This window comes from Contarinia nasturtii, unplaced genomic scaffold (assembly GCF_009176525.2).
Source record: "Contarinia nasturtii isolate CC-2019 unplaced genomic scaffold, AAFC_CNas_1.1 Cnas_scaffold_928, whole genome shotgun sequence".
Taxonomy (NCBI): domain Eukaryota; kingdom Metazoa; phylum Arthropoda; class Insecta; order Diptera; family Cecidomyiidae; genus Contarinia; species Contarinia nasturtii.
This window is the reverse complement of record NW_022198275.1, coordinates 2,432,180-2,445,975: the sequence shown is the minus strand read 5'-3', so window position 1 is coordinate 2,445,975 and position 13,796 is coordinate 2,432,180. Positions and strand designations below refer to the sequence as shown.

General features: G+C 33.7%; 1 protein-coding gene across 3 annotated transcripts in view; it reads right to left on the bottom strand.

The window, feature by feature from the left end:
* Positions 1 to 13,796, bottom strand: part of LOC116343073 (furin-like protease 2) — a 210,287-nt gene that overhangs the window by 57,775 nt on the left and 138,716 nt on the right. The window lies entirely within an intron of this gene.

Genomic DNA, 13,796 nt, shown 5'->3' with positions numbered 1-13,796 from the left:
ATCTGCGCTATGTAGGCAAAGTAAAACACGACACAAATTTATAGCGGAGAGAGAGAGAGAGAGAAACAGTGAGATATAGTGATTGAGAAGGGGAGAGCAAAAGAAATAGAGAGAAAGAAATGTTTCATATAAATTAGCTCGTGACATGGGTTTTACTTTCAGATTCAAAAGCGATATACATTTTTCGGTTTTCTTTTTGCATGCTCCGGTCACATATTGTAACAAAACAAATATGTGCGCGTGTAAAGATACCACGAAATTAAGTGCAAATGAATCGATTTACTTGCGTCGCAACGAACTGAAGACATAAAACCCCCCCGAAAATTACACGTACGATATATTTCTGCGAGACGAATTGATAAGTAATATAAACTGTATTATGTAACTTATAAAATACATACATATTTGAAAGAGCAATAGTCGACATACTAAATGATAATTTATTGATGCGCATAGACAATCCAATTTACAATAAATATCACAATTCATTGTGTTGGAAATGTCTTTGAACAAATCGATGGCAAATATTGGCGTATATATTTTAGACAGAATAAAAACGAGATATGCATTTAGGACGGATGTTAAGAGTGACTTTATCGGAAACTTGAAAAAAATAAATAAATGTTCGAATTGACGTCAACCTCATTTAATGCTTTGGTTTATGTGCCGGTGGTGGAAAGAAACCGAGTGTCAAAATGTTTATCATGTCATGTATTTGAGATAATGTCACGTCAAATGCGTACAACAATTAATTTGAAAGAAAAGCGTCACATCACATCAACACTCTCACTTTTGATTGAACACTCCACAACATTCGATGGAATTTTTTTTTCGAAAAAGGTTGAAATTTAATATGCCAGCGAAAAGCTGTTTGCGTTAGCTTCAAATTCAAAAACAAAATTGATACATTCAAAATATGCGTCATTCTAAAATTGAGTTTGCTTCCACCCGCGTTGTTATGGGGTTTTTTATCATCTAAGCTCATCTTGCATAAAAAATGCACGGGAGAAAATCGCCTGAAAATTATCCGAATGAATGGGCTATATTTCATTAATGTTATCAATTGTCACAATGTCATCGCGAAACATTAATTCAAATTCATTCATTTTTTCCGTCGATTCCGGCGATATTCAAGAGTTTGAATTCGGCTTGAAAATGAGAAAGCAACATTTTTTGCTACGTCAATCAGTTTAAATACTTTTGAAATTTTTCTACCATTTACACAGAAACATGTAAAATTTCGATTGCACGTCATCTAATCCTATCTTCCATTTGTAAAAAGTACGTATTTCGCCTATGTCATTCATATTTTTTGTGAGTCACAATGCTAGAAAAAACATCTACGCATTTATCCCTTTTGTCGGCATATTCTTATCATTGAAGAGAAAGGGAAATGTTTGAAATTTACTCAAATAAAACCGTTTCGAAAAAAAACACATGACTCTTGAAGTTGAACAACTATTTGTCAACTGTCATCCTTTGTAAATCCTGCAATGAGACATCATAAGCCAACATTGATAAGCCATACACAACTCCTGTAATTATATGTTTCATCAGCTATAAAGAATACTTCTTTTCATATTCCGTAAATGCGTGTATGAATTTTCCAAGGAACTTCACAAGAAAATTCGATTTTGTTTAGAAAAAACACGCCTATAAACGTTGCGTACATGAATACGGAGAGATATTGCCTTTACTGAACGCGTACACACTTATTTCAAACCATTGACATAGACAATTGTCATTAACGAATAAAAGTGTAATGGGAAATGAATGAAGGCGAATGCACGTTGATGTCTCACAATATGAAACAAAATCAATTTAACATTGTTGAAATGAGCGTAAAGCTAACATAAAGGTGTTTACGTGCATCGACTTTGATTGATTTGAATAGTTTGTTTCCTCATGGAAAAATACTAAATGACTTGTATTCACTTAAGAATGAATTTATTTGTTTTTGCTGAGCAAACGATGTAAGAAATGCGAATTGGATTCATGTTATACTTAAATAGAAAAATCGATTCAATGTCGTTTTTTTCGATTTACATTTGAATGACCTCAAGTGGTGTCAACAAAATTGATTGAGTTCAGTTGATAGGAAAAAAGAGTAGAGACTATAAAATAGTTTGTGTTTTTTCTCGAAAACCTCGAATGGATAAGCTGGAATCGGCAAACAACCCAATTCAGCAAGAAAAAACGTCAATGACATTAAAATGTAAATTGACATTCAACGTCATGTCTGCTGAGTTTCGTTTTTTTCAAAGACCATTTTTTTTCTCTCTACACTTTTTATCACTGCACGCTAAATTTTCCGCTAGTTTTCTCTTCAATTTATTCTCGACGAAATTGTATTCCTCTTTTATGATTTCCGCATACTTTTTTTTTGCAGATGAGAAAAAAATCGAATCGATCATAACAAGTTGAACCGAGAAAAAAATGAGCAAACTACAAAGAACAGAAAGCCACAGAAAATACACGAACGAATCTCACTATATTTGCACAAGATGAAGTGACACTTCAGTGCACTAAACGAGATCGTTTACTTAACTAATTTCCACTTTGTTGGGTAAGAAGTTTTGACATGCTGTTTTCGATGGAAATGCACATGACCGAGATAAGGATGCCGACTGAGTGAGAGACCGGGTGAATAAGAGAGATAGAAATGAAAATATTGCTCTTGTGCAATTGACATGCCGACAACAAACTTACTCACTGACTGTTATTACATATTCCATTGTGATGCGTCATAGATAAGCTTGTACAAAGCGAATGGTTCACAGACGCATACGCACACAATTGCGTCAAAATACGTGCATAACCAGTGTACGGTTTGCATGTGTCGACCGTTGCAAAAGATGAAGTCAAGATAAATTTCAAATTTAAATTAACTAACTTTCGATAAATCAGAAATGGGTGTCTACATTTCATGTATGTGTGTGTGTGTCTAAACTAAAAGGCGAGAGCATACTAATACAGTAGATTATTATCAAAACTTCAAGTTGGGAATTTGTGAAATATTGCCCAAGGACATGGATTTGAATTTCACATTGTCTTTGGCTATGGATTTACAGAAGAATAAACTTCTTCCCGCTTCAAGCATTACATGCATTAATTTGCATCTATCAATTCATTCTTCCATTTCGCAGTAAATTTTCGTTTACGTCGAGCATATTCATGCACATATTTTTGAATTATTACAGAAGATCTCAATTAAATGCTGGCAATTTCAAAATGAAAACGCATTTTCATTTCGCTAGTTTTGCAAAATCACCCATTGTATTATTGTAGAAGTTGTCGAAAATCTCTTCTTCCTTAATTTCGAACATTTGGAATCCGATGTTTCTAGAATCTTATGCACAAACCAAGAAATAACCACTGCTATCTTTGGTTTTTGCATCAAAATCAATCTTTTTGATGCAGCTTTTCTTAATTATTATTATACACTAAAACCGAATGTTGAATTGTGAGCTCGAAGTTACCGCTGTTTTTGATTTCAAACCGCAATGTTATTCAAGTGGTTGATCTCGTTTTGAACACAGGAACACAGAAACAAATTCATCCACAACCAGATGTGTACATAGTACATAGTGTGGTGTAGAAAATTAAAATACACATTCTCTGAATCATGCAGAAATTCAAAGGAAAACTACATTTATCAGAATGTGTGAATGCCATAAAATAATTAGTAGAGCAATGCACGGTTTTCCATTGTGGGATTTATATTTCACTATGCAAATAAATGAAAGGATGCATGATCTGAAAGTGATTTGTGGTCATCACTTTATTTGGATCATAAATGTTTTCATTCATCCGAAAGCTCGTTAAAGAACGAATGGCTCGTTATCACTGCACTTGATCATATAATAATGCATCGAATTTTCTGTTTATCTATTGTTCACATCAGTTCCATTGATAGCCATATACAACTATGAATGTATCGAATTTTGCTTGGATTGCATTTTTTTAAGAATACTGTCGAAGATTGATTTCCCTATGGTAACAATATTTGTACAACCGATACGTTTTATTTAACCTCGACTTTATTTGATTTGTACCCTTTAAACTCTCTCGCTCTATCTGTCAATATCCGATGAAAAATTGATAGAAATTTTGAACGGAAGAAAAATCACTATGAAATAAATCAATCTTATCCTCTCTGTGTCTCCCACTGCTAACCATTTGGTCAATAGTCTAATACATATTTGACGTTGTTTTTGCTCTGAAATCAATACTTCAACTTTGTCGATAATAGTGAATGTTCTGGCACGAAAAATGAAACAAACGGAATGGAATGAAACTCCAAGGTGATTCTCACTCAGCAACATGACAAATGCATTTTCTACACAACAATTTACCATTATGATTAAATATTAAAATCGAATTATATATTAGTTTGGGTGTTCAACCCATGCTTTTTTCATTCTACACAAAGTGTGTTCATTTCACATTGCACGGTGTGGTATATAAAAACGAGTGAAACTGTATCGATCATAAAGGATGTGAAAAAAGATGGATAACAAATGAAAAAAGCGAGAGAATGAGCTGGAGAGAGAGAAGATCTCGAATGAATGTAGTTCATTCTTTTAGTAAACAATGGCTCCATATGAATTATATACGAGAAGCAGCAAGCATGTAAAACGACACGAAAAATGGTGAATTCTCCAACTTGCACCAAAAAGTGATTTCACATTCAATGCTATTATACACACCGCCATACATATATATAGCCAGATATATATATACAGAAAAATTCACCGGACTGATTCAGACCGACGTCGAAAAATTATGAACTTAAACATAAATCTGAAATATTTATTTTACTCAAACGAGATTCAAGTTTTTTCTTTCACATTTTTTTCTCGCTTTCTCTCTCTCGCTCTCTTTTTGGCACCCCTTTTCCTCTTGTCGCTTTTTTCTACATTTTTCCGTTTATCTGGCGCTTTTTTCATATTCTACAAAAATTGTATGTGAAATGAAAAATTTGATTTACCGCGAGAGTATTCTTCTTTTCAACTTCGTTTTTTTTCTCGAACTGCTCTGGATTCCCTTCTTTTTCACTCGGTGCGTTCACTTTACTTTAAGGTATTTTTCCTACTTTTTCTCATCCATCGAATGAAAAACTCAAAGAGAAATGGAATTTTCTTGAGTAGTCTTTCTCATTCTCTCTATTCTCGTATCTCTTTTTCGGTGATATCATATAAGTTCTTTTTATCCCTCCCGATGTACTTCCATTATATTCACTGTATACAAATCTTCTTCTTTTTTTCGGTCTGGCAACGACAAAAAAGCACAGCGAAAGAAAAAATAAAAGCATTCATAAGACAAATTTCATAAAAGAATAGAAAGAATCTCATGAGATTGCATTACAAAAATAGTGCATTTTACTCATTTGTCTTCCCACAAACAGGTAATATCATTTGAAAATTTAATCCAAATGGATACCATCCATTGGAATTACACAATTGAATAAATCACATTCTCTGGACGCTCATGATTAATCGTAATTAGCTTTTCATGTGATTCATAATCAAAACAAATTGAACACGATGTTCTCTCTCTCTCTCGATCAAATTATATTATTAATGCGATTAATTTGTAATATTCGCAGGTGGATTGAACTATGTGCGAAATGGAGAAAAATTCGAAACATATAGATTTCAGTTTGGTTTTTTCGGTTATGCGAAAGCATGATGATAATGTCAAACGACATTTTTGCATCAATTTTGAGCAGTAATGCATTTTGCATACAACTTGCATGCCATATAGTGATAAATATCGCCACAGAGAACTCGAAGAATGTAGTAACATATTTGGAATATTTTTACTTCAGTATTGACATTCAACACCATTTCATTACAATGTAAGGACCCTGTAAATTCATGTCAAACATTGTAAGTAAAAAACTTGAAAAATACTTATTCTTGATGAAATAGTCGAAAATAACTGTCAGTCCATTTCGGAAGTGAATGCACAACTGACCGATAATATCATTTCAATTCAATCGTATTTGAATGAAGTAAATGTGTGTGTGAATCATACAGTGTGATGTCAACCAAATTTTGAAATAAATTCAATCGATTCCAAAATGATGTGCTTAAATTCCAAGCACGTTTTGGAATAATAGTTACATCTGTTTTGCAAAAGGATTCTAATGTTATTGCATAATATCTTAAGAGCTAAATGTGTAACGTATGAAAATTGTTAAGTAGTTGAAGTTAAGTAGTTCACAGTGCTATCAGATTCAGGCTTCGAAAAATCATTTTTTTCCTGCTACGTTTCGATGCTTGAAATTGAATCCCAATAAATGACTGGAACAATACTGCTCGAATAGTGTTGGCCCTTCGAGTATTATTGCATTATAATATTTATGATTATCTCCATAAACTTCACCATAAAAAGCGAATAAAAATTGGCTCGTTCATGGGGTGGTGGGTTGTACTATGTGGTTTTTCAGCTATATTTTACATTCAAACGTTCATTTTTTATGGTTTTATTGGCATTTGAAATCGTACAATTTCGCAAGTAAGAACCGAGCAAAACCAAACAACAAAACGAATTATGGCATTTAGTTGTAGTTTTGCAATCTCGGAGATTTGTTGTTTGTTATTACCGATTCCGTTCCAATTTTAAATAACGAATCGAGAGAAAAAAATCTCGGCATGAATGTCCGCTTTGAATATATGCTACGATTTGTGGTGTAATTGAACATGGCGGTTTGTGTAAATGGCCTTAGAACTGCAACAACAAACACCATTTAAACGAAATATATTGAAAATTGGAAAATACAAGAATGGATTCCTTCGAAATCATGGTGGAATTGAGGTAAATCGATTTGGCATTTTCTAGTTTTTATTTGGGTCAATATTTACTTTTTGTATTTCGATTAAAATTTATATGGGATACAGCACAGAACACAGTCAATGCTATTGCTTACTCTCTGGCACACAAGCACTATTAAAACGACTATTAAATACATTATTACAATTATTTGGTGCTTCTCGTTTTTTTTGTTTCATTCAATTTTTGGGTATTCAGCCCATGCAGAGTTTTTAACATGCAATGAATAAAGACACATTTGTTCGCTTGTTTTCATTTAATTAAAATTCGAATTTAACATTTACGCTATCGATGTACGCTTTAAAATTCAGATAAGTTGTCCGGTTTGTAACCGAAAGCGCTTTTTTTTAATTGAATCAACAAATGTCACACGCAGAATGAACGATGATTAAAGCCATTGTTTGTGCTATGGTGTCATCTTCAACCCCAAATCACTGTCACATTTCGAATTGTTTCGGCGCGAAGTAATTCACACCAGTTACTTTTCAAATGTCAAACAAAATTTTCCAGTTGGAAAACAGTGAAAGTTGGACGATTTTTGTTGCATGGCCGAACAGTTTAACACTTCTAATTTTCACAAATATGAAAAATACGGGAGAGAGAGAGAGAGAGAGAGAGAGAGAAACAAACTCAAAAGTTGAAAACTTGAAATATATTTTCTGTATTATCGCAACAATTAACACATCACATAACTTTTCCCCCTCAATAGCAACTGGAACGAAACAATGGCAGGCATATGTATGTGTGTATGTGTATGTGAATGCACGGTTGGGCCAACAACAAGAGCGATTTGAAATAGATTTTTCACTAGCTATAAATCTTACGCTGCCCGCCCATGCATAAATGTAGTTAAACGTTGATGATTCCGCATGTGGGAAAGTGGCGAAAAAAAGACCTTTAAAAATGGCACAATGCAAAACCAGCTCACTATCGCTCGTGCCCTTGTTTTTCGTTTGATATCTCGATGCCTGTGTTGTTCAATCCATTTCATCGGGAATCGCTGCATGCGTGCTCACATGAAACAGAGAGCAAGCGAGCGAGCAAATGAGAGCAAAAGTTTTCTAAAGTAGCTCTCAGCAAAATATTTAACCGATAAAATATATGGCGTCGGCAAAAAGGCAAAATTCCAATGGGTGTTACAAAATGTGCGAAGAACGCGGGAGCGATGCGGTTATGAGTATAAATCAATGATTATAATGGTTAAGTTGAGTAACATATTTAAAGCGAACGCCAGAGATAGGGTTCAAATGACAAAGACAACACTTTTATGCTGCTGCTGTATTTCGATGTGTGTTTTGTGTGCACGCCGCCAACACACATTCAAACATTGTTGGCGTCTGCTCAACAAAACGATGCTCGTTTTGCATGTCTCTTGTTTCATCGTAATCGAATATGCTTTTTTGTTTCGGTATTCATGTTTAGAATAAAAAGTTGCTGAGAGAGAGAGAGAGAGAGAGAGAGAGAGAGAGAGAGATCAAAAACGACCATAGTTGCTGTTAGTAAAAAAAATTATACATTTTATATGATCAACCAAAACATACGTGCAAAAAGGCGTTCTTTTCATTTTAAACAACCGAATAAAAAAACGGGACCAAATAATATTTCATTTTGTAATACTGTTGACAAAGCGATATCAGTGGAAAAATACTGTGTGCCATTAAAGATACCGACTTTTCAAAATGTATTTTATTTTTGCTGCTGTTGTTCATTCATATTGGTTTTTGAAGCTATTTTAACTGTGAATTCAAATCACGTTTTCCATATATTCTATGCACTGATTTCGTTCATAATCGGGCTGTCTCATTGTAGAAAATGCACACATTCAGACAATCATTGTGACAAATTAGCATTCGCAAAAAGTTTTCGGAAACGAAACAAGTACATTAAGAACGGAAATGCATTTCCAAATGATTTTAAGTTTGGTACACTTTTTTTTAGAATTAAAATTGTGGTAAATTATTTTCATTCAATATTAAGTGACATTTTTCAGTTTAAAAATTCAAAATAATACATTTAGAACTTTGAAGTACTGAAATATTTTTTACATGATAATTATGTAGAATGAAGAAAGAGCGAGAAAGAGAGGTCCGAGAAGCCGACACACTACCTCCTCACCAACTTAAGCGCTGCATGCTAAAAAAAATTGTGCAAACAGTCATAGCAGATCTGATAGTGATTTCAATTATGCTTGCGTATGTAATAGATCTCTGATTATTGATTTGTTTTCTTAGCCAAACATTTGGAAGCAAATGCACGAAGCATTCATTCATTCTGTGTGGTATAAATTGTGTAGCATTTTCTCATAAATCCAGTCACACTCTACGCATAAATCAAAAAAACTCCGAAGAAAATGGTGGAACGGATGAAATTGTTCAGCATGTGAAAAGTTTTCATGGCATCGTTGAAATAATAAACTGAATTGTTTCTCAGTAGGTTGTTTGTGCTAATAACCAGTGTATCTGCAGCTGTGAAGGATTATTTCTGTTTCATTTTTAAAATGAAATTTTCGGAGTTCTGAATGCCATTTAGTTTCCGATCTGCTGGGTTCGTCCTTGGATCCTTCGAACCAAACAATATCCCATTTTTTGGAAACGAGTGAAACTTTCCAATGGAACAACTCAACTCAACAAAATTTCAACGGTATTGTTTTCTCATGAATATGATTCAGGCGCATTAAGCTAAGTAGTTAGTTGTGTTTTGCACATTTCCGTGCAAAATATACCCATCATATCGTCATCTGTGTATGATACAGTTCTAAGTGCCAATACATATAGTTATACACTTTGCCTCTGTACCATATCCATGCTTACACTACTTTCATTTATATCCTTTAAGCTAACAAGATAAAAATATTTTTCCCACAGCGAAGAAAATCATTTTCTGTCTTTATCATTTTATGCCCGTCGCCTTACTATGCTATCAACTGTGTGAATGTGTGTTGGTATGTTCCAAATGCACGCAGTTTTGTGCATGTGTAGATGAACAAGTTGTTCGCCTTTTAAGACTCTAATAAATTCCATAAATTTGAAATGAAATACGAAATGATGTGAAAATAAATAAGATAGTATGGAAATAATAACACATAGACACCGAAAAACGGAAGCAACGAACATGAAACTATGGTCATACAAAGTTTTTCACTTTTGCCATTCCCCGCGCTCTTTTTCGCAAAGATTTTGGCTTTTCGTTTTCCATCGAGTCGCTTGAGATGCATGTGAAAGATATTGCATGTTCCACTTTCATGAGCCACATGACTACAGCAAAGTTGAATAACAACAGCAAGAGGCGCAATTCTAATAAATCTAATATGAAGATGCACATGTAATCATACAACGCAACGAGCTGCTGTTCGACTTGCTTAAGAATCCACCGATGCCACAGATGAAAAAAAAAAAACATAGACAAAGACGAACTAAGCGCCCTGAAGAGGAAAACGTGAGATTTGAGATACAGCTAAAGCAAAACAGTGACTGATTTTCACTACATCGGTGGTTATGACACGAAAACAACCCGTGATAATAAAGCAACGCTGCCAAACTATACAATCTTATCTTTTTCGCCACATTAAATGAATTTCACATTTTATAACATTAGTTTCGAGTAAACAATTTGATTCATTATTTCTCTCTCTCTCTCTCTCTCTCTCTCTCTCTCTCTCTTGTGTATATTAATATTTCACTTTTTACTTTGTCTCATATCGTCATTTTTGTCTTTATTCCCCTTTTTTCTTCCCAATCAGCTAAATCAAAATCCCTTTGTCTCTGCCGGCGTCGTCGTCGTCATTGTCGTCTTTTGGTTTTGGCATCACTTTTTACTTGGCATCTCAGAATCTTTTGTGTCTAGTTATTTAGTCGTTATTTCCCTGTTATCAAATATTATAGTACACCATATGCCGAAAATATGTATAATTTCATTCCTTTTCTTTATGCATTTGCCAAGACATAAGAATATAAAGACATAGTCTGCCTTTTGCTTCCTATTTCTCTTTCATTTTCCATCTTTGGTTCGTTTTTGTTTGTGTTTTCCACTTTGCGAGCATCGCTTTTGATGAGATTCATATGATTTTCCCAATATTAAAGTACTAAAATTGTATATTAAAATTTCATGGCGTAAATACCCGCTGTGCCCGAGTTTGTGTGTGAGATAATTTCATAAAAGGACGTTGTCAATAGATTCGATATTATTTTGTTCAGCTCAAGAGTCAAATGGTTTCATTTTATGAATGGGTTCGTTTTTCATAATTGAAGGGTTTGACGATATTCTTTGGCGACAAACGAACAAATAAAAGCGGAAACATGCGCTATGCTTTCATATAAAATAACAGTTGAGCATTGTGCAATTTTATCTAAACTTTGTGATTACAATCCGTTTCCAAGAAACTATAAGAAATCGCCAAAAAGAAACGAAGAAAAAGACCATACTTTGAAATATTCTGAATGCACGCGACAAACGCGAAAAATTATTATGATTGCTTTTGCCCGCCAGAAATCGTCTTTCTCTTTCACATTCACATTTTATCCGTTGTCTTCAAATTGAATCGAGCCCGTTTTTTCTATATCGATCCGAAGAAAGTGGAGCGCATGCAGAGAGAAATAGCGATCGACGCTCCGATTCCAGCACCAACACAGCTTCACCAGATAAACGTAATTCGACCATATCGTGTTACGTAAAAATATGGGTATTTGCAGGGTCACGCACTACACAAAATATAAGGAGTATTTTCGTTATGATTTATGCATTTCATGTTTTGTACGAAATCTTAACAATCGCAAATAACTACCCATCCAGGCAGAGAGCGCAATGAAAAGACGATTTTTTTTACATTTGCGTTAACATATTCTGTGAAGGGGAAAAAACAACGAAATCTATGTGAACACTGACATATTTATAGTGAATTGCTGTTCTTTTAAAGAGGTGACTTGAAATTTAAGCTTTATTACATTGAAATTCGCGCATCACCATCTCTTTCATTGAGAAAAATCCGTTTCTAGTGTTTCCGTAATGACTTTTTCATCATTAGTGGAAAAAAATGGAGGAAACGTTCTGCATGTCGTCCGATTGCTCAAAAGTGATATAACCAAAAATATATGGAAAAAGAACAAACATAATGGGATGGATTTTATGAATTTTTTAGCTTTTCACATCGCAGAACTTCATCGAATTTCACCATGTTTTTTTTTTTATAGTAACACACCGTTTTTCGTTTTTTATTTGATTTTAGTGGCGTATAATGTTATCCGCTTCGAAAATTGATGTATTACGAATGGCGAAGAAAAAATCGGCTTAATTTTCCTGAATATAGTGAAAACGTGCCTGCAGTTCAGCCAAAATGACATTCATTTTCCGCTGAGCGATGTTCCTAAACGGCAGAATGTTACTCAATTTGATTAATGAACTTATGCGAAGAGTTCATAAGGCACCCTCATTAAATTCAGAAAATGGAAGAATTTGTCGCAGATTATATGCTTTTCTTATTCGTCGTCGTAGTCATCGTTATGAAACTCAATAGGCCCATATATGCATCAACGTATGATGACTGATATCATTTCATTTTGTCGGCTTTTGCAGTATTTTGTCGTTGACTTTTGAAAACACAAAAGAAAAATTGAAGCGCTCGAAACATTTGCAAATCCCACTTCAAACGAAACGATGCCTCTTCATTTGGCTGTGCAGCAATCTGATATTGTTTATACTTTGTGAAATGAAATACAGGGGTTTTAATCATAAAAAGATTCAGTTACTTGCCGAAAATTTAACGAAATTTGAATCTCGTAGCGAAATATACATCTTCGCCGTCTGTAAAACTTAAATCTTGTTTTTAAGCAACTGCAGAGATATTTAATTTCAGGAGTATGTGTCTGGTAAAACAGTTAGTCAACCGCTTGCATACATTTTCGCATATATGGTAACAGACGTGCAAATTTGGTGTAAAAAAGCAAGTATTTTTGCAGTATGCACACGCAGCAATGCCAGATTTTCATTAAAAACTTTCAATTTTACAAAGTTTTCATCCCCATTCCATTTAGCATTATTTATACATCCTAGTATACATCTGAAAAATTAAATATATTTTCGTAGCATAGTTGGTATTTTACGCATGACGTTTGGCTTTTTGACAAATATGAAGTATTCATTCAAAAATATATAGTAATAATGATACGTTTGATGTCACTCAGCAAATTCATGTTTGAATCCAATTTTACTTTACAATAATAATATTAATAAGTAATAATTGCACAAACACTGGGAAATAATACTAGGATAATGTTGTATGAACACCGTTATTCAATCGCGTATAAAGTGTTTCAACATTTTGCTATATTTTTCGTGTATCATTTAACACAGCGAGTGTTATCGTATCGGAATTAATCAATTGCTCATTTTAATTAAAAAGTTTCACCACAAAAAAAGAGATTTCCAATTTATGTCAGTCTTTGTAACGAAAAATATCGTTAATTTTTTTTCACGAAATTTGTGTAAAAAATATACATATTACCGTATTGTAAATAATTTTTATTCAATACCATGTGTTCATTTGACAAAAAAGTATCGACGAGATGGTGCGATATATATCGCCACTGTCAGGAATTGACAGCGCTTTGATGTGAGATATAATTTCATGCGAAACGACTCTATCGTCGTCATCATTTTTGGTATATTTTTACCTTATTTCTATAGAGACTCTTCAAAAACCTAGGCACTTCGTAGAAATAGGATCAAAAGTGATTTCAAAGTATTGGCAAAAATGACAGCCTTCCAAAAGAAATTAATATGTTTTGAAGTTGAAAATATAATTCATCACAATGGGGAACATAACGCGAACGTATGTTTTTTTTGTCAGGGTACGATAAGACTAAATTCTTTCAAGAGACTCGCACCAATATCAAACATAAAAATACATATGCTCACAAAATATAAATTTCGTTTGAGTGTAAAATAATTGACATATAAACATCAAG